Here is a 21,040-nt window from a genome sequence, read left to right as displayed (position 1 = left end):
ACATGCTTGGTTGAGGCAGTCGGGATTCAGAGCAGAAACACAAGCTGCACTCTTAGACAAACCAGTGGAAAGTGATCTCCTGTTTGGAAAGGCAGTCGAGGACGCACTAAAAAACGCTAAGGAGGAATTCGACACCCTCAAATCCCTTGGCCAGTTAACTACAAAACCACCTAACCAAAGAGGGAACGGCAATTTTCGTCGCCCCCGCGGCCAAAATTCCAATAGAGGAAATAGCTATTCCCACACCCAGGGTACACAGTGGAACACCAACTCACAACAGTCTACCCAGGGGTATGGTAGGGCTAGTAGAAAAGGACGTGGTAGAGGCAGAGGCAGCCCCAGTAAAGGAGGCGGCACGCCTCCACCAAAGCAGTGACGCTCATTTCAGGGTCCCTTCCCATGCAACCCCAGTAGGGGGACGAATATCCAGCTTCACCCAGGCATGGGAAGGGATAACATCCGACAGATGGGTGCTGTCGACAGTATCCAAGGGGTACTGTATAGAACTACTGCAACGTCCCCGAAACCACCCTCCAAGACAAAAAGTCCACTCTTTAGAACATCAAAAGATCCTCCTCGAGGAAGTCTACAATCTGCTCCTAAAGGACGCGATAGAACTCGTCCCAGGACACCAGGTAAACAAGGGTATCTATTCAACTTACTTCCTTGTGCCAAAGAAAGATTTAACAATGCGCCCAGTATTGGACTTACGGCCTGCCAACAAGTATGTCAAGCCCCAAAAATTCCGTATGACCACGCTACAAGAGGTAATCCCACTCCTAAAAAAGGGGGATTACATGGCAACCTTGGATATGAAAGATGCCTATTTTCATATTTCTATGCTCCCGGCGCACAGAAAATACTTGCGCTTCAAGGTGGACAGTCGCCACTACCAATTCAAGGTACTGCCCTTCGGGATAGCTTCAGCACCAAGGGTATTCACCAAGGTACTGGCGGTGGCAGCTGCACACCTACGCAGGGTGGCAATCCCAGTGTACCCTTATCTAGACGACTGGCTCATAACGGGGGAAACCCCAGGAATCTGCAGATCAAACATTCAGAGGACTATCGACCTCCTCCACGAATTAGGCTTCTCTATCAACGAGAAGAAGTCAAGTCTGGTGCCAAGCACCTCAAAACAGTTTCTAGGAGCTATCCTAGATACTCAGAGAGAATTGACCTTCCCTTCGGAAGAAAGAATTCGGAATATACTTCTGCAAATTCCGCATTATCAGTCAGGTCAACAGATAACAGTACGCAAAGCTATGCGGTTACTGGGCATGATGGCGTCATGCATTTACGTGGTCCCCCACGCGCGTCTGCGCATGCGTCCCATGCAGGAATGGTTGGCGAAACAGTGGTCTCAGGCAAGTGGTCAGTGGGACGATCTAGTGGTCGTTTCGCCAACACTCGTACAGAGCCTACACTGGTGGACAAGAGAGAATATCGCAAAGGGGAAACCCTTTTACGATCCCGAAGTACAGGCAGTGGTTACTACAGATGCATGCCTGACTGGGTGGGGAGCTCACCATCTCCACCACACAGCTCAGGGTCTCTGGTCTCACTCAGTAGCCAAGAACCACATCAATCTGCTAGAGCTTCTGGCAGTATTCCGTGCGCTGCAGGCGTTCGAGCCCCATCTACTGAACTTGTCGGTGCAGATCAGGACGGACAGCACGACAGCCATGTTCTATCTGAACAAGCAAGGAGGGACTCGTTCGCCAAATCTGTCCAAGCTTGCCCAGAAAATATGGATATGGGCACTCAGACGGAACATCTTCCTGTCATCGCAACATGTTCCAGGGGAGCTCAATTCCCTAGCGGATGCTCTAAGCAGAGACACCCTCCCAGAAGAACACGAATGGGTCCTTCACAGAGACGTAGTAGAAGATCTCTTCTCTCAGTGGGGTTTCCCCACTATAGACCTATTCGCCACAAGCGAAAACAAACAATGCCCAGGATTTGCATCCAGGTTCCCCCAAACTGACTCCCAGGGGAATGCCCTGTGGATGAACTGGTCAGGGATGTTTGCGTACGCTTTTCCACCAACTCCTCATCAGGAAGGTGGTGTACAAGATGAACAAGGAATCAATGACGCTCATCCTAGTTGCTCCCATGTGGGCAAGACAACCATGGTTTCCACACCTACGCAGGATGGCGGTGTGCGAGCCCATCAGACTCCCAGCCTGGTACAACCTTCTGTCCCAGCAACAAGGTCAAACACTGCATCAGGAACCCAACTCTATGAACCTAGCAGCATGGCTCCTGAAGTCATAGAGTTTGGACATCTCAAATTACCACAGAGGTGTATGGACATTCTAAAAGAGTCCAGGAAACCAAATACAAGACACTGTTACTTTGACAAGTGGAAAAGATTCGTTATCTGGTGCCAGAACAAACAAATCAACCCGGTTGATTGCACTCCTTCCAACGTTGTAACATACATGCTCCACCTGCTGGATGCAGGGTTGGTTTTTAACTCTCTGAAAGTACACCTGGCAGCCCTCTCGGCTTACACCACATCCCATAACAGGGTCTCGTGGTGGAAAGTACCAGTGGTTAAAGCCTTCATGGAAGGAGTAAAGAGACTTCACCCTCCTATTTCGAACCCACCGCCAGGATGGGACCTCAACGTGGTGCTAGCTAAGCTCATGGGGCCCCCCTTCGAACCCATGCATAAAAGTAGTCTCAAACACCTGACTTATAAAACGGCCTTCTTAGTAGCCATTACCTCCATAAGAAGGGTCAGTGAAATTCAGGCTCTGTCAGTGCAAGATCCTTTCTTTACTATCCACAAGGACAAACTGGTTTTACGCACACACCCTAGGTTCTCACCAAAATTCATATCCAAGTTCCATGTAAACCAGTCCATCGAGCTTCCGGCTTTCTTCCAAAACCCACAAAGCTCGGCTGAGGTGAAACTACACACCCTAGATGTGCGTAGGGCGGTCTTATACTATGTAAATAAAACCAGACCGCTAAGGAAAACAGATCAACTGTTTGTCTCCGTAGCTACAGGCAGAGAGGGGGATCGCGTCTCTAAGGGCGCTATCTCTAAGTGGATTATCAACTGTATACAGCTGTGCTACTCTCTTTCTAAAAAGACTCTGCCGTTTACACCAAGGGCCCACTCTACTAGAGGCATTGGGGCCACTCTGGCTTTCATTGCAAATGTTCCCCTCGACACCATTTGCAAAGCAGCTACTTGGAGCTCTATTCACACTTTTACTCAGCATTACTGCATTGACACTCATTCCAAGACAGATACACAAGTGGGACAAGCGGTTCTAAGACACCTGTTTGCTCATGACCCTTCTCACATCCCACCTCCTGCTTCTGGTACTGCTCGCTAATCTATGCACAGCATGTGATCTAAGCAGATTCCACAAGCCTCAGAAGGGATACATTACTCACCGTAATCGTATTTCTGATGCTTGTATCTGCTTAGATTCACATGCGACCCACCCTTCCTCCCCTCCGAGAGAAGGCGCATGGTTGCTTGTAGTTCTTACCTTTCTGTCTATCTGCTTGGATTATCTGTACTCACGCTACTCCTCATGCTACCTCATGTCAGGAAAAACACAATCTGGGGATCCTAGACGCGTGAGGGATCATGGGTACAGTGGACGTCACACTAGGGATAGTATTACTGGCACGCCCTGTGTCGACGCCCTTTTTCGATTTTCGAAAAACAAACTGTAATACTCCGCAGCTTCCACTAGATGTCGGCCTATGCACAGCATGTGAATCTAAGCAGATACAAGCATCAGAAATACGATTACGGTGAGTAATGTATCATATATATATATATATATATATATATATATATATATATATATATATATATATATATATATATATATATATATATATATATATATATATATATATATATATATATATATATAGCAAAACAAGGTCGGAGTAGCCAGAAAAATGCAGTAATCTTACGAGTAATGTCAAAGGAAAGTTTATTAAACAAAGGACATCATGCAAATGGGTTTAAAGGGACTGAGAGTCGGACGTGACGTGTTTCGCACTGTCAAGTGCTTGATCAGTGTTCAGGTTGGCAAGAAAGTGTTTAAGTACACTGAAGTCCTTTTTTCGCTTTCGATGGCAGTGATACACAATAGTTACAAAGGGAAAGCAGGCACACATGTTGGAATGGGGAGCTGATATATATATTTCTGAGGCTTGTGGAATCTGCTTAGATCACATGCTGTGCATAGGCCGACATCTAGTGGAAGCTGCGGAGTATTACAGTTTGTTTTTCGAAACTCGAAAATGGGCGTCGACACAGGGCGTGCCAGTAATACTATCCCTAGTGTGACGTCCACTGTACCCAAGATCCCTCACGCGTCTAGGATCCTCAGATTGTTTTTTTCCGCCATACTGGTCGGAAGCATTTTGCGGAGTCCCCTGGCCTTAGCCATACTTTTGCTAAAATATTAATTAATTGACATCCTTCCCCATCCCAACTTCGACACTCGACGCCGGCTGGAGAAGAAATCGACCGTCGGCTGCTGCACGACAGATTTGGGCCTCGGAAGGCCTTTGGCCTCGGCCCGGGCCTTGGAAGGCCTCTGGCCTCGGCCCTGCAAGTAGGGAGAGTGGGGGGTTGTACATACTCTACACTCTTGGTATATAGGTACACCTTATACATTTCCTACACTTAACAGCCCGCTGCCTCAAGGTGCGTATGGAGGGTACCCCTTTTCAATTCTGCCCCAAGTGCAATCGCAAATACCCTTGGGTCGACAGGCACGCCACATACAATCTCTGCTTGCCGAGGGACCACCCCGAAGCGAACTGCAGAGCGTGTAGTAGGTTTAAACCTAAGACACTTAAGGACCGTTCGACGAAGCGTTGGGCCCACCACGCCAGGCAGGCGGCCATGGCAGCGGAGGGCGCCTTCAGCGATGGCAGCGACGCCGTGCTTTCGGACGGCGAGGGCATTACGGCGTCGAAAGACAGCCGAGCGCAGGTCCCCGACCTCGGAAGGTCGTCCGACAGGGCGGCTATGGGGAAGACCCCCGGTGACACAGGCGCTTCACACACCACCCACACTAAACACACAAAGTCCAACCGAGACACGACGACGTCTAGTTCTCGGAAAGAGGCACAAACAGAACGGTCCGAATCGGTGTCCTCTGTGCGTTCGAGATCGCCGCATGACTCCAGGCAATCATCCACTCTTGCCAAGAGTGCCTCGCTCCCTAGGCTAACAGAAGTTCGATCGTCGGAAGACGAAGACGGCTTCCACTCCCAAGCCGCACTCCAGGAGTCGGAGCCCGCAGACAAAATTAGCGCGGCCCCACGTTCGAAGGACATGGACTCTACCCCGGATTCTCGACGCCAGGCGTCGAAAACCTCCGGAGCCACAAAGGGACAGGGAAAACACTTTTCCGCTCACGGGGAGGGGGGAAAACAGCAGAAGAAGCAGCCTCTGCACTCCTCCACACCTGTGGCAGACAAGACCAGGTCTGCTGATATTTCAAAAAGCAGCAAATCTACTCAAGATAAATCTCCAAAACTTTCTGAGAGAGTCAATCCCAGTTCCAAAAAATGGTCCAGTGATGACATAGATAGGGTCATGTCAAGGATGTCTTCTTTGGCTGACTTTTACGATAAAAATCCAGACCATTTCCTTTCAAATGATCCACAAGGGGCTACACCCTCAGGCTCTAATGATCCTATCCCCCCGAGTAAAAAGCCCCGGTTTGAGACACTGATGAGGTCTACAGACCCCTTCGAGGTACAACCATACTCACGGCCATACTCACTGTATCAAGGAGAGACTTCCTTTGGTGAGGACCAAGATTTTGGCATGGTAGAAGAGCAAACCGGGAAGGGCTACTATGGGGACGATGAGGACCAAGAAGAGGACGAGGAAGACCCTGAAACCTACAGAGTAGATTTCCCCGGTAGAAAAGGAAGCCCCGGTTACCAACTCCCCTGTTGATAACCAACCTCTTCTGAACAAGGTTCTCGCACGTGCAGCAGAACATTTCCATATTGACACCCACGGTGTCCAGGAGGAGAGGGACTTCGCAGAGGAGTTAGTGGGAGAAAGGAGGCCTGTTGCCCAGACCATCCCTATCCTCAAGTCTATTCAGCGAAGAATAGACCCGTCCCTGGTGAACCCAAACCTCACCAGAGCAGTCAATCCCAGAGTTGAAAAACTTTTCAGGGCAGCCCAGTCTGACCCTCTCTATTTAAGAGGACATCTGAAGCCAGACTCCCTAGTTGTCACTAACACCCGTAAGAGGGCTGGAACACCCTTGTCATCGCCCGAAGCTCCTCCAGACAAGGAGAGCAAAAAACTAAATGGTTTCGGCAGGAAAGTAGCCTCAACGTCCGCCTATCAGGCAAGGATTGCAAACTCCACCACCCTGTTGGCCAGCTACAACTGCAATCAGTGGGAAGAAGTCGCGGCACTCATAGCCTCTGCACCAAAACCCTTAAAGGGCTAGTTAGCTTGGATTTCCGCAGAGGGTAGAGCCGTGTCTGGTTGCATTTTAAAAGCAACCTTTGACGCCGCGGACAACGCAGGCAGATTGATAGCAGAAGGTACTGTTATCAAGAGACATGCATGGTTACGGCAGTCGGGTTTTAAGGCAGAAACCCAGGCATCATTGTTGGACAAACCGGTGGAAGCCGATCTGTTGTTTGGTAAGGCGGTCGAGGACGCACTGAAGAATGCCAAGGACGAATACGAGACACTCAAGTCCCTTGGCCAGTTAACCAATAAACCCCCTAACCAGAGAGGGAATAGTAATTTTTGTCGCCTACGCGGCCAAAATTCCCAGAGAGGATCTAACTATTCCCAGGGGCAGGGTACACAGTGGAACAACAGCCAACAGTCTACCCAGGGTTACGGCAGGGGTAATAGTAGAGGACGTGGTAAATGCAGAGGCAGCCCCAGCAAGGGAGGCGGCACGCCTCCACCAAAGCAGTGACGCTCAGTTCAGGGTCCCTTCTCACGCAACCCCAGTAGGGGTACGCATTTCCAGCTTCACCCAGGCTTGGGAAGGGATCACATCAGACAGATGGGTGCTGTCAACAGTATCCACAGGGTACTGTATAGAACTACTGCAGCGTCCCCGGAACCATCCTCCACGACAAAGAGTACACTCTTTAGAACATCAGAAGATTCTCCTCGAGGAGATCGCCATTCTGCTAGAAAAAGACGTGATAGAACTCGTCCCGGGACACCAGGTAAACAAAGGTATTTATTCAACTTACTTCTTTGTGCCAAAGAAAGATTTGACAATGCGCCCAGTATTGGACCTACGGCTTGCCAACAAGTATGTCAAGCCCCAAAAGTTTTGTATGACTACGCTACAAGAGGTAATCCCCCTCCTAAAAAAGGGGGATTACATGGCAACCGTGGATATGAAAGATGCTTATTTTCATATTTCCATGTTCCCAGCGCACAGAAGGTACTTGCGCTTCAAGGTGGACAGTCGACACTACCAATTCAAGGTACTGCCCTTCAGGATAGCTTCGGCACCAAGGGTATTCACCAAGGTACTGGCGGTGGCGGTTGCACACCTACGCAGGGAGGCAATCCCGGTGTACCCTTATCTGGACGACTGGCTCATAACGGGGGAAACCCCAGTAATTTGCAGGACAAACATTCAAAGGACTATCGACCTCCTCCACGAGTTAGGCTTCTCAATCAACGAGAAAAAGTCAAGCCTGGTGCCAAGCACCTCCAAACAGTTCCTAGGAGCAATCCTAGATACTCAAGAGGGGTGACCTTTCCTTCAGAGGAAAGAATTCGGAATATACTGCTGCAAATTCCGCATTATCAGTCCGGTCACCAAATAACGGTACGCAAAGCAATGCGTTTACTGGGCATGATGGCGTCATGTATTTACCTGGTCCCCCACGCGCGCCTGTGCATGCGTCCCATGCAGGAATGGTTGGCGAAACAGTGGTCTCAGGCAAGTGGTCAGTGGGACGATCTAGTGGTCGTTTCGCCAACACTTGTACAAAGCCTTCACTGGTGGACAAGAGAGAATCTCGCACAGGGGAAACCCTTTTACGATCCCGAAGTACAGGCAGTAGTCACTACCGATGCATGTCTGACGGGGTGGGGAGCTCACCATCTCCGCCACACAGCTCAGGGTCTCTGGTCTCCCTCAGTGGCCAAGAACCACATCAACTTGCTAGAGCTTCTGGCAGTATTCAGAGCGCTTCAAGCGTTCGAGCCCCACCTACTAAAACCTGTCACTGCAAATCCGGACGGACAGCACAACAGCCATGTTCTACCTGAACAAGCAAGGAGGGACTCGTTCGCCAAATCTGTCCAAGCTTGCCCAAAATCTGGATATGAGCACTCAGACGGAACATCTTCCTGTCATCACAACATGTTCCAGGGGAGCTCAATTCACTAGCGGATGCTCTGAGCAGAGGACTCCCTCCCCGAGGAACACGAATTGGTTCTACACAGAGAGGTCGTAGAAGATATCTTCTCTCAGTGGGGTTTCCCCCACTATAGACTTATTTGCCACAAGCGAAAACAGACAATGCCCAGGATTCGCATCCAGGTTCCCCCAACCAGACTCCCAGGGGAACCCCCAGTGGATGAACTGGTCAGGGATGTTTGCGTACGCTTTTCCACCAACTCCTCTCATCAGGAAAGTGGTGAACAAGATGAACAGGGAGTCGATGACGCTCGTCCTAGTTGCTCCCATGTGGGCAAGACAACCGTGGTTCCCACACCTACGCAGGATGGCGGTGTGCAAGCCCATCAAACTTCCAGCCTGGTACAACCTACTGTCCCAGCACCAAGGTCAAACAGTGCACCAGCAACCCAACTCAATGAACCAGGCAGCATGGCTCCTGAGGTCATAGAGTTTGGACATCTCAATTTACCACAGAGGTGTATGGACATCCTAAAGGAATCTAGGAAACCAAACACAAGGCACTGTTACTTTGACAAGTGGAAGAGGTTCGTTATCTGGTGCCAGAGTAGACAAATCAACCCTGTTGATTGCACTCCTTCCACTATTGTTACATACATGCTCCACCTGCTAGATGCAGGATTGGTTTTTAACCCACTGAAAGTACACCTGGCAGCCCTGTCGGCATACACCACTTCCCATAGCAAGGTCTCGTGGTGGAAAGTACCAGTAGTTAAAGCCTTCATGGAAGGAGTAAAGAGACTTCACCCTCCTATTTCAAACCCACCACCAGGGTGGGATCTTAATGTGATGATAGCCAAGCTCATGGGACCCCCTTTTGAGCCCATGCATAAAAGCAGTCTCAAACACCTGACTTATAAAACGGCCTTCTAAGTAGCTATTACTTCTATAAGAAGGGTCAGTGAAATTCAGGCTCTGTCAGTGCAGGATCCCTTCTTTACTGTCCATAAAGACAAACTGGTTTTACGCACACACCCTAGGTTCTCACCTAAGTTTATATCAAAATTCCATGTAAACCAGTCCATCGAGCTTCCGGCTTTCTTCCAGGACCCTCAAAGCTCGGCTGAGGTAAAACTACACACCCTAGATGTGCGTAGGGCGGTCCTCTACTATGTTAATAAGACCAGACCGCTAAGAAAAACAGATCAACTGTTTGTCTCCATAGCTACCGGCAGAGAGGGGGATCGCGTCTCTAAAGGTGCCATCTCGAAGTGGATTATTAACTGCATCCAGCTGTGTTACTCACTTTCTGAAAGAACTCTGCCTTTCACGCCAAGAGCCCACTCTTCTAGAGGCATTGGGGCCACTCTGGCTTTCATTGCAAATGTACCCCTTGACACCATTTGCAAAGCAGCTACCTGGAGCTCTATTCACACTTTTACTCAGCATTACTGCATTGACACCCATTCCAAGGCAGATACACAAGTGGGGCAAGCAGTTCTAAGACACTTATTTGCTCATGACCCTTATCACATCTCACCTCCTTCTTCAGGTACTGCTCGCTAATCTATGCACAGCATGTGATCTAAGCAGATTCCACAAGCCTCAGAAGGGATACATTACTCACCGTAATCGTATTTCTGATGCTTGTATCTGCTTAGATTCACATGCGACCCACCCTTCCTCCCCTCTGAGAGAAGGCGCATGGTTGCTTGTAGTCTTACCTTTCTATCTATCTGCTTGGATTATCTGTACTCGCGCTACTCCTCATGCTACCTCATGTCAGAAAAAATACAATCTGAGGATCCTAGACGCGTGAGGGATCTTGGGTACAGTGGATGTCACACTAGGGATAGTATTACTGGCACGCCCTGTGTCGACGCCCATTTTCGAGTTTCGAAAAACAAACTGTAATACTCCGCAGCTTCCACTAGATGTCGGCCTATGCACAGCATGTGAATCTAAGCAGATACAAGCATCAGAAATACGATTACGGTGAGTAATGTATCCCATATATGTATTTATTTATTCATTCAATAAATAAATAAACAACAAGAGTATCATTTACTAGGGGGGTCCCTCCAACCCCCCTCACCCAACACCCCCCCATCACCCTCTCAACCCTTATACTCAACGCATTTTAATTATATATTTATTTATTCAATAAATAAATAAACAAGAAGAATATCATTTACTAGGGGGGTAGGGAGTCCCCCCAACCCCCCTCACCAAACACCCCCCTGCCACCCCCCCACCCCCCTCTCACCCCTCATACTCAACACATTTTAATTAAATATATTTATTTATTTCTAAAAATTTGAAAAAATGTAGAAAAAATTCGACATTATTTTTTTCGACACTTTTTTTCCGACATTTTGACTGTCGACATTGCATTCGACATTATCACTGACCACCGATAAATAATTGTGTAGAATACCAAAAACAGGGTTTGAAATTGCTGGGAGCTATTTTACTCATGCCTCTAGCCTAGGAGGGACTGGTTAGCTTAAAAGCAACAGCTACCAAGAGTTACTATTGGCTCCCCTGGCCAACTAGTGCCTTACAAACATCCATATGTGACATTAACTTTGAGTATTTGAGATTTTTAATAAAGAAGAATTAGGGCACATTTAAACATAATGAGCAAAGAACATGTTAAGAACTTTGAACCAGAACCGGGTATGGAGGTAGACACCTGTAAGAAAACACTGCTGTGCATGTTTTACTTTTGGGCATCCCTATAGTTTATAGTTTTTCCCATAGACCATATAGGCGTTTTTCCACCCCTTTCCATCTAAAACCTACTAATACAGCCTTTCTGTTTAACCCCCAGAGGTTCGTGTCATGTGGTTCATTGGTCGCCCAGAGCCACCTAACAGCCTCACCTAACACCCCGACCAATGTACCAAATCTATGAAGAATAAACCTGTGGTCAAGTGCGTTGCATGAAGCAGATAAATCCAGCTTGATAAGTAAAGTATTATGTTTGAGATTCCAAAGCTAAATTTCCTCTACTCCAACTTAGTTTTAAGGTAGTATTCCTAGTGACATTTGCATCCATACCAAAGGTGAGCAGATTGCAGGCCCTATCTGTGAAACGATCTTTCCTTAAAATCCACATGGATTCGGTTGTTTTTAGGGCACAGCCAAGGTTCTCGCCAAAATGGGTTTCTAAATTTGATGTGAAACCAATCAGTTTTCTTTCGGTAACCATACTGTAATGTGGAAAGAAGTTTACATATGTTGGACTTTCGTAGCACAGTCAAGTTATATATGGACAGAACAAAATCCATCCGAAAAATAAGCTGATCATTTCTGCCTTTTAATATCATACAATAAGGCAATCCCATAAGCGAGGCGGGGGATATTGAGCCTATTCTATTCTGAATGCTGTAAACTAGCAGACAGATGGCCACTTAATGAACCCAAGGGCCATTCCAGAAATGTGACCGGGGCTACAAATGTGCCACTAGATGCTGTATAGAAAGCTCCAGCTTGGGGGTCACTGCATGACATCTTGAACCGCCACTGCATTGACACAAACACAAGCTGTTTCAATGGTTGTCTTTATCACGCACCCTCCACCAGGAGGAGCTTCTGCTTTCTAATCTAAGCAAAGCATATGCATCTTAAAACAGATTCACAAGCTGAAAAGGGTTATGTTACTTGTAACAGTATTTTTGCAGCTTGTATCTGTTTTAGTCGCCTGAGGTGGGAACAATTTTAAAAAGAAAAGTATACAAAGCTGTACCTGGATATCACTTACATACATATGAAAAATAGATTTGTTGAGAGATTTGCAGTAAAAAGCTCTTTACACTCTTGTACAGTTAGCTGTATGGAAAGAGCGATATATTTGAGTTCTTAAGTCTCAGTGGAAATACTTTGAGGTATTTATATTGTTTTAAAAGATGCACACATGTGAAATAAACAATATGAGGAGAGTGTGGACTGCAAGGCGCGTTGTGGGTAATATCTACATGTCATACATGGATTCTATTGTTGACCCACCCCTGTGAACCCCTGAAATAAAGTTTTAGGAAACAAAATGTAATGTAGGCCAACCTCTAGATGGGAGATTATGAAAAGCATGTGGCTCTGAAACCGGTACACGTTGACGGAAACCTTTACAGCTAAGTAACATTTCCCGCCATCACCTTGGTATTAATAATACTTTTATTCTAAGGAGAACCATGGTCAATATTAGACATGCCTTGGTGGACATCCTACGCCGAACTTGGAGAAACCACTTACCACTGGTTTGTCAATGGTCATGGGAAAACTCCAGAGCCTATCTAACGGGTGACAACACCTCAGGTAGAATACACTTGCTTCTCTACTGCTCTTATACACCTACGATATCTCAATATTTCTATCCTATCTCCCCTCTCCCTTCTTTCTTCCAGACTATACACATTTAAGCCCTTGCCTCTCTCTTCATTTGTGATGCAGACCTTGCACCATCTCTGTATCTCTCATCTGGACTGTCTGTAATCTAGTTTTATCCTTCTGGAGATGTGGCCTCCTGGAATGCACACACTACTCCAGGTGAGGCTTTGGGAGGGATTCATACATTGCTGGTGAAACCTTTCCCTCTAAACCCTGCCTTCTTTTCTCATCTTGTACTGCCTCCCAATATTTCCTAACTACTTACCGACTTTCCTGGTTTTAATCTTGGTTGCCACTTTTGACCTTACTTTTTGCCTCCAAGGTTTGAAATCTGTTGCAGATTTTAATCTTATTTGTATATAGGCCAGATCTTGCCTTTCAGTTCCCACTGCAATGTTGTTGATGATTCTCCTCTCATTTGTGTTCCTCCAGTCAGTGTGTCTTGTTTGACTGTCTCTACAGCTTTTGTCTTTTTGGCTCTTGGTCTTTTCATTTTATCTGCAGACAGATAGTCTGCAGAAATTCCTATTCAATTCTTAAAACTTGTGTTTTTGCTTGTCCCTCCTCTGTATCATGCCAGCACTGGAATTGATGTTTTCTTTTGTTTATTTGTTTCAAATTGCTGCTTGTAAAGGTTGAATGTACTGTATTGTATTGAAATACTTTCCTAAACAATTGTTCCTTTTTGTATGCACTGCCTCTAACTTGTTAAATTAATCCAGAAAGGCAACTGATGCATGCAGGTCTAGCATGTCTGCTTTACCCCATACATCTGAGGCCTATAAAGGCAGCTGGTGTGTGCAATTATGGCACAACTGCTTTCCCCCATATATCCGAGACCTAGAAAGGCAACTGATGGGCTCAATGTTTTGTGGGGCTCCAACCATCGCTGTCCATTGTGCATAATTGCTTTGTACTCCATGCATGGGCAGACCTCCGATGGAGTGGCTCTTTTCTTTGTTTCATTTTTGAAACATTCTTCCTTGCTCATCTGGGGCTACTTTGAAGCAGCCGTCTTTCAAATGCATTAAATTCCAGGCTCATGCATTTTGGTATTGAGTTGCCAAATGGATATATCGTTGGCAGATATAGATTATGTGCGCTAAGCATCTTAAAGCTGTTAATTTATATTTTGATTTATAAAATCTTTTTGTTTCTTCACAACCAAACCAAAGACCTTTAGCAACTGATTAAAGCATGTCCCAGAAAGCAACGTAGCCACAGTTAATTTGCCTTGTGTCATCGCAGGAGTAGTAGTGAGCAACCCTCCTAGAAGCATCTTAACCTCTGCACTCGCATGCCCATGTTTAGTGCAGATGTCAAGGGCTTGACGGCAGACACATGCCCACAAAGCTGAGGGAAAAATAATGCACAAGAGTGCAAGAAGTCCAGCAGACAAGGAAGGCTAGGCAATAACTACAGACAGGCAACAAAGGCAGTGAACAAAAAGGGTCCGGGAATACAACCAAGACAAATACGTCAGATTCCCACTTGGGGTGTACTCAGAATGGAGGAAGCGTTTCCCACATGTCAGGGGAAAAGACAGCCTTCTGAGCTGGTTATTAGAGGGGCCCACTGTGAATGCTCATGGAAAGGAGCTGCTGGAGTGGGAGTCTGTGTCCGGACCCCAAAGCATGAAAAATGAAACGATACTCATGAGGCTGAAGCCTGTACGCCTCCAGCAAGAACAGAACAGTGACTGCCCCCTGAAACAGAAATCAGCACACCGTTTACAAAAATGGCACCATTGACTAAGACTGAGATGCGAGAAAGGAAAGGGGCAGAGATTGCCTGCCGGGAAACCCAGCAGACAAACTCTGTACGAAGGCATTTCACAAACATACTGGGGACAAGAACAGTATTCAAACTATCCAGGGAAAGAACAGGAAGTCAAAGTGAGCAAGGTTCTGGATTGAGAACAGGAAGAAGGAGCATAAGCAAAAAAAGAATAATCTAAGCGCAATGATAAAGGAGACTGGAACTGCAGACTGGAAAGTAAGGACCGGAATCCATGAACAGCGGACTGAACTATAGAGCAGGAAAGAGAAAACTCAGGGTTGAAACTCTGGCCTAGGATAACGAGGACTGAACCACATACTGGTAACCAGCAATACAAGTAACTATAACTGGACTGGAATAGCAAGGGCACGACTGTAGACAAATAACAAGGAAACCCGGGACTAAAATCTAGGAAGCAGCTAAAGCCAGGCAACATGGGCTATGGACACAGAGCAAGGAACTGTGGGCAGCAAACAAAAGAACTGGTGGTAGAGAGCAAGGGATTGCAGACAGCGAACAGAGGACTGCATGCAGGGGAACATAGCTGCAGGACAGGAAGCGCTGGGCTGCAGTGCAGAGAGCACAGGGCACTGGAACAGAAGCAGGTTCTGGAAAGGCAGCAACAGGACGCAGCAGAAATCCAAGCTTCAAAGCATGAGGGGCTGGCAGCGAACTCCATGAAAGAATCCAGTGATCCTACAGGCAGCAGCTTAAATACTGACACCTCGTGCTGAGGCAGCCTCGTTGGCAGCACCACACCAAAGGTAATCTGCCTCCGGCCTCTCTGGACTTGGGGAAAGTGAAAGCAGCACTGTTATTTAGGGCTTCTGGGGATTGTAGTTCTAAGACGTCTGCATAGTGCCAGAAGCTACATTATGGGATATGTAGTTTGTGAAATGAAATGGGGAAGTACCAAAGTCTTGTAAAGAAAAAGAAATATGAATAGCTATTTGTTAGGTAAGATTTTCATAATTATGATGCAACTTCCTGACCTGTGTCCACCCCAAAACCTTTTGCTTGGATTTGGTAAATAACTATTTTACTTTGTCCCTAGGTGAAGGGGAATCTTTTTCCTCTCACATAGTCTTTTACTCTTTTTATGGGTGGCCTTTTTATGTCTCTCCGTAGTGTATGGTTGAAGTTATAGTTTCCTACAACTTTTGGGCTTAAGCTGATTTGCCTCTTTGGGGGGGCTCCCCTGTTAATTTTTCATTCATGTACTTACTTGGCTTAACTACAGTTCCCAAGTAGTACAGAGGGATTATCATCCCCTTTACATTTTGTATAAGTGAGCCCCCACCTTATGTGGAGTGCTGGGGGATACAATGTATTCCCTTTCTTACTTACCTGGTAACATTTTTGTTACAATTGCGAGTTTACATGAATGGCTGGTGGCAGTGGTTGTACCTTTTTATGTCTTTTAGTCTCGGTAATGCCTCAGTAATGCACAGAAGGGGCACCATTTTGCTAAAATGGTGGCCTCCTTTTTTTTTGACATTTCTTGTGTGCTCGCTGTTTCTGAGGTCTGCCCCTGCCATTCTCACCGGGATCAACCTCAGTGGACGTTTTGTCTTCCTTTGGATTCCCTGCCCGGGCTCCAGAGTGTCTGATGAGGCAGGAAGCGAGGCCAAAATTCTGAACCCCTTTGTTTTTCACCTTGCCTGAAAGGAACCAACTCCCAGTGGGGGCTGGCTGTCCTGATTGGACAGCCAGACAACCCCTTGCTGTAAAATGCAGGGAGAGAATGCAGAAGTTGTGCTGTAATTCCTGTTAAATACTTTGAACCTGGAAGCTGCTGACGAGTCTACCACTGGAGCTGAAACCGAAGAGGAAGATGAAGAAAAGGCAGCCATAGCGATTTCCAGCGACCAGAGAGCTTGCTGTGTAACCAGTGCCGGCTGTAACCCTTTCATACAATCGACCTGGGGGTCCTGAACGCAACAACTTCTACCCAGAGGCTGGCGAGATCCACTAGTCTCAAGAAGACCTTGCTGGGCTGCAATACCCTGGGACCTCAAGCCATTACGTGGTGCATGATCTTCTGAATTCCAAATTGCGCTGACATTTTGGTGGCATCCTTCTGGACCTTCAGAGACTTGATTTGAGTCCTTGAAGTCCCCTCACCAGAAAGCTGGACCAGATTAGGGAAGAGAATCCGATCAGCAATATTCAGTCTTTTCCTGGCTCCTGAAAAGGGCGCCAAAACCACATAACCGCATCCAGCCATGAAGAAACCCTTGCCTGGAGTCTTCCCTGTTGATCCCTGCTTCAAATTCCCTTCCAGTGTCCTGTCTTCAATCTTCATGACAAGGAATTAATTGACCAGGCTTTTGGCTGCAGATCCTGAAGACGTCCTGCTGCAAACACTTCCTCTGTGCTGAGGTACTGTGTTGGCTGGAGTATTACTTAACTTAAGCCTTTTGTGATTCCTGTGAAGCTTTGGGGGGTGATTCATGTGATTGGGAGTGCTCTCATCCAATTCACCCAGTCAATTGCTGGAATCTGTCTATGGTGTCTTCTCTGAAGTGCCTGGACCCTAACTAACTCTAGAGTGAACTACTTGTTTTGAAGAGACTTTCTCTGGAACTCTGACTTTTCCTGCAACTGAACCCTATCTCAACCTGCCTTCAGCTGGCACCTAGACACTAGGGTCCCTCTTCTGCCCCTGAGAGAACTCATGCGGTAGACTACGGAAGGACTGGCTAAGAAAAGGTTTCTGTCTTGAAATACGAGCAGTTACACAAGTTCTTACTATACTTTGAATGTGTTTGGCCATTCTGAAAAGTATATATAAGGTTATCTTACTCACCTGTGAATTGGTTCCCCCACTTCCCAAAAGTAATGCTGTTGGCTTCACTTTACTATTTCTGTGAGGATATAAATGTATATGTTCATCAGCTGGGTTTTGCTTCCCCGACCTGCTGTTTAGCTTGTCTAGAATAAGTGTGCCTTGGGGTTTACCTACCTTGAATACGCTGTGTGCCATTCTGAATAAGTGTACTGTGCGTTGAGCTGGTCATGGTCTGCCTGCTGCATTCCTAAAATAGTGTAAAGCGATCTGGTTTACCTTAGTTTGTGTTTGACTGATCTGAAAAGAAACTGTAATACTTAATTACACCATTAAGTCTTACTCACCTTGTACAACTGAATGTTATCCTGAAAGTAGTTAGGGTTTTACTAACCTTGGTCTGCCTTGTGCCATCCTAAAATAGTGTAAAGAGTTATTGCTTACCTCAGTCTGTGTTCCACTGAGCTGAAAATCAACTGTAATAGTTTAACCTGGTACATCCAGTGTTATCCTAAATGTAGTTATAGGTTCATACTGTTCCATGAATTTGTTACACTATCCTGGTAACAGAGTTGGTTTACTAAGTGATTCCTTAACTGAGTGTCACTGCATGACTGACCGGGTCTACTATCCTTGAATTACTGACTATATTCAAATAGTATATGTAACCTGGTTTTACTACCCAAGAATAGCTGATTGCATTCTGAATGTGTGATAGGTTTATCTAACCTTGAACTGTTGAAAGCTATTCTTAACAAGGTAATACTTTGGGGTTGTATCCCTTAAGTATTGTTGTTTTTTATCATTGTGTTTATGTATGTGATAGTTAATTTAAATACAAGTAGGCAAAGATGAATCTTGGGTAAATAAGTACTATTTATTGAGAAATCAAAATTGTGTTTCTTTGGTCCATATGTCTGCTTCAGTTTGTTTGTGCCAAGCTACAGCCCTCTCTCCCTCCTAAGATGAGCCTGGCTGCTCTTTCTACACTACCAGCTACTCAGGTGGTACAGCCTTATACTAAGAGTGGACCCTTGTACTGCCTGAGTTGAATGATTTTACTAAGCCCTTAGTTGGATTTCAGAAAAACTGTCCTAACAGTATTGTACAGTGCAGATTATGGTGATCATTTTTGAGTTTGAATTAGTCCACAATGGGTGCCACGTAGTGTTCTGGTGGCATTGTCGTGACAGCAGGCTCCCATCATAACAGTAAAAGTCAGTACAGTACCCCCGTGCATTTTCACAACTCTGCAGACACCCTCCATTGTGAAAGAGCATTTTGTCAAGTAGGCATAATATGTCCATCACGTCCCACCAGACAGCACCCTCATAGTTGTATCGTGACCATTAACATTGTTTATGGGCAACTTATTCTAACCTTTGGCATTACATTTCGATTGAATGTCCAAGAGAGCTAGCATCTGGTCCGCTTTGAGCAAACAGCCCACTTCTTCCAAAATGTTTTCAGGATACGTGTCCATTATTTGTGGAGTACCATGAAATAAGTCCCTGCATACATCTTGCATACAAGGCATGTTTCATCCCGTTTTGTGGGGCCTGCTTCTGCAGTAACACTCTATATGTATAGTCTATCAACTGTAACCGGAAACATCAAGCCTCCTCTTTTGGAGACTGCAGCACCTCCCTCAAGCTCACCTATGCCAGCACCCAGATCTCCCCCCCCCCCCACCCTCCCTGCATATTTTGCTTTCAAACCCATTAGCCCCTCTCTGTAAATGTAGCACACACCCTATACAAGGTGGACAATGGGTTAAGTTAGATATGCGTCTGCAGAAAATTAACCTTTGTCTCTGAACCTTCAGGCCAATTGTAGTTTACCCCCTAGCTGAACCCCAAGGGCATGCCTAAACTGAAGATGGAAATAAAATTATTGTGGAGCCCAAGCATGCTCTTCTCTGAGAGTCGACTATCTTGAGTGCCCAGACTTAATACATCAGCTGATAAGTGAATCCCTTTCTATCTCCGAAATCCCACCCGCTTCCCACTCTCCCCCAAAATCGTATTCCACCACTGCAGGGTCTGCACCGTAAGTCTTCTGACCAAACCTTCACTCTTAGCCCCCTAGCTCTAAGCTATAACCACTACCTTAGTGAGGAATGCTTGCACACCATGTCCTTCAAAAGCAGCCCGCTGCACCCCGCTTAACCTTGTACAGTACAGTGCCTTGAGAGAGACTGTGCCGTCTTTCTGTGGAAGGCCCTAATAGTCACTTATTGAGGGAATTGGACTTTGGGTGCTTTGTACGTCATATTGATGCAAATAATAGGCTTAACGTTTGGTATAGACTGCTAGCAGATAGGCAGACATCAAGTTATTAGTATATTAAATATTTGTAAAAAGATCTTGTCCATCATTAATGGAATCATGGTGTCTTAAGATCCCACTTTATGTACGGAAGGAAGGACATTAATCCTTAAAGTGGAATGCATAAGCGAACTTAGAATTGTTGTAAATAACTCTGCACTTTGCATATTTTACTAATTCGATATTTGGAGTGTTACTCTGTGAAACCTATGGAATGGTTTATGTAAGTCTGGTATAATATTTCAATATTTTGTTTAGTACTATATATATTATTGTTGCCTGCTCTCCTTTTTTTATATTACTTGCGATAGGTTCACTGTTAACCACTGCACAATTACAATAACAAATAAGCTTAAGTTCCACTTTCACCACAGCGGCTGACTTGGCTTGTTCACCATTCACTGTTTTGAGTGAAGAGGGTTCGATTTGCTTCATTTCCTTGATGTGTTCTCTAAGAAACCTTTATTATGCTTAGAATATTACTGCCGTATCCTATAGATGACTAAAGGGCAGGCGGAGCATCCAAGAGAATGGCTATTCATTTTTTTAAATGGATAATACTTTGCGTAGCTGTATGGATAAGGAAAGCGTTTCAGTATTGCATCAGGCATTTGCTGCTTTTTTGTGTCCATGTTTGGTAATAGAGCAAGATTGCGCTAAGTAATTCTGACCGGGGAGAAATTCAGGCAATGGCATACAAGTGCCTTATTTTTAGCCCGGCTACGAGATAAAAAAATGGCTCTTCCCTTCAGAAATACATTGCACAAGCATTAGGAATTGGGTACCATTGCGTTTTACAAAATCAAACATTTGTGATCACAGAAGAGGACAATTGGGCAAATCTAGGATATTTATATAATGTAGTAGTATGGGTTTTCTAAAGTATGAGCTGTAACAGGCAGCGTTTTAGTCGAATTAGTGTATTTAGATTCATTGTGTATAAATAAACTTGCTTTATTATTGTGTGCTGCTTTATAGTAGGATACGAATATTATAATTATGTTCTCATTTCGGGACGAAAAAAGGCAAATTGAATTTCCCAATAATGGATTGCTTTGTGCAATTTGTAAAATATTGGAATACATTGGGGTGGCAGCCTTCGGCTCTCCAGGTGTTTTGGGCTACAACTCCGACCAGCCCGAGCTAACACATTCAGTGGTGAGAGATCTTGGGAGTTATAGTCCAAACCCCAGAGAGAGCCACACATTTAAGGACCAGAAAAGATTGATGTATGCTGTTGACCATATTTATGTTTGAAATGCTTTATATTTATTGTGTGTTTTTAATACTTATGGAACATATGTTTCGAAACAGAGTGTTTACTGATTGAGAAATGCACTTATGTTCTGGCACATAGCAAGGCTTGTGACTTGTATATACTTTTA

The 21,040-nt window shown here is 45.7% G+C and overlaps 1 protein-coding gene across 2 annotated transcripts in view; it reads left to right on the top strand.

The window, feature by feature from the left end:
• MON2 (MON2 homolog, regulator of endosome-to-Golgi trafficking) overlaps positions 1-21,040 on the top strand; it is a 1,155,350-nt gene that overhangs the window by 499,482 nt on the left and 634,828 nt on the right. The gene's annotated exons all lie outside the window — the stretch shown is intronic.

The sequence above is a fragment of the Ambystoma mexicanum genome, chromosome 12 (genome assembly GCF_040938575.1).
Source record: "Ambystoma mexicanum isolate Mex_15411 chromosome 12, UKY_AmexF1_1, whole genome shotgun sequence".
Classification (NCBI taxonomy): Eukaryota; Metazoa; Chordata; class Amphibia; order Caudata; family Ambystomatidae; genus Ambystoma; species Ambystoma mexicanum.
The sequence above is the reverse complement of the archived record's forward strand: the minus strand, read 5'-3'. Positions and strand labels throughout refer to the sequence as shown.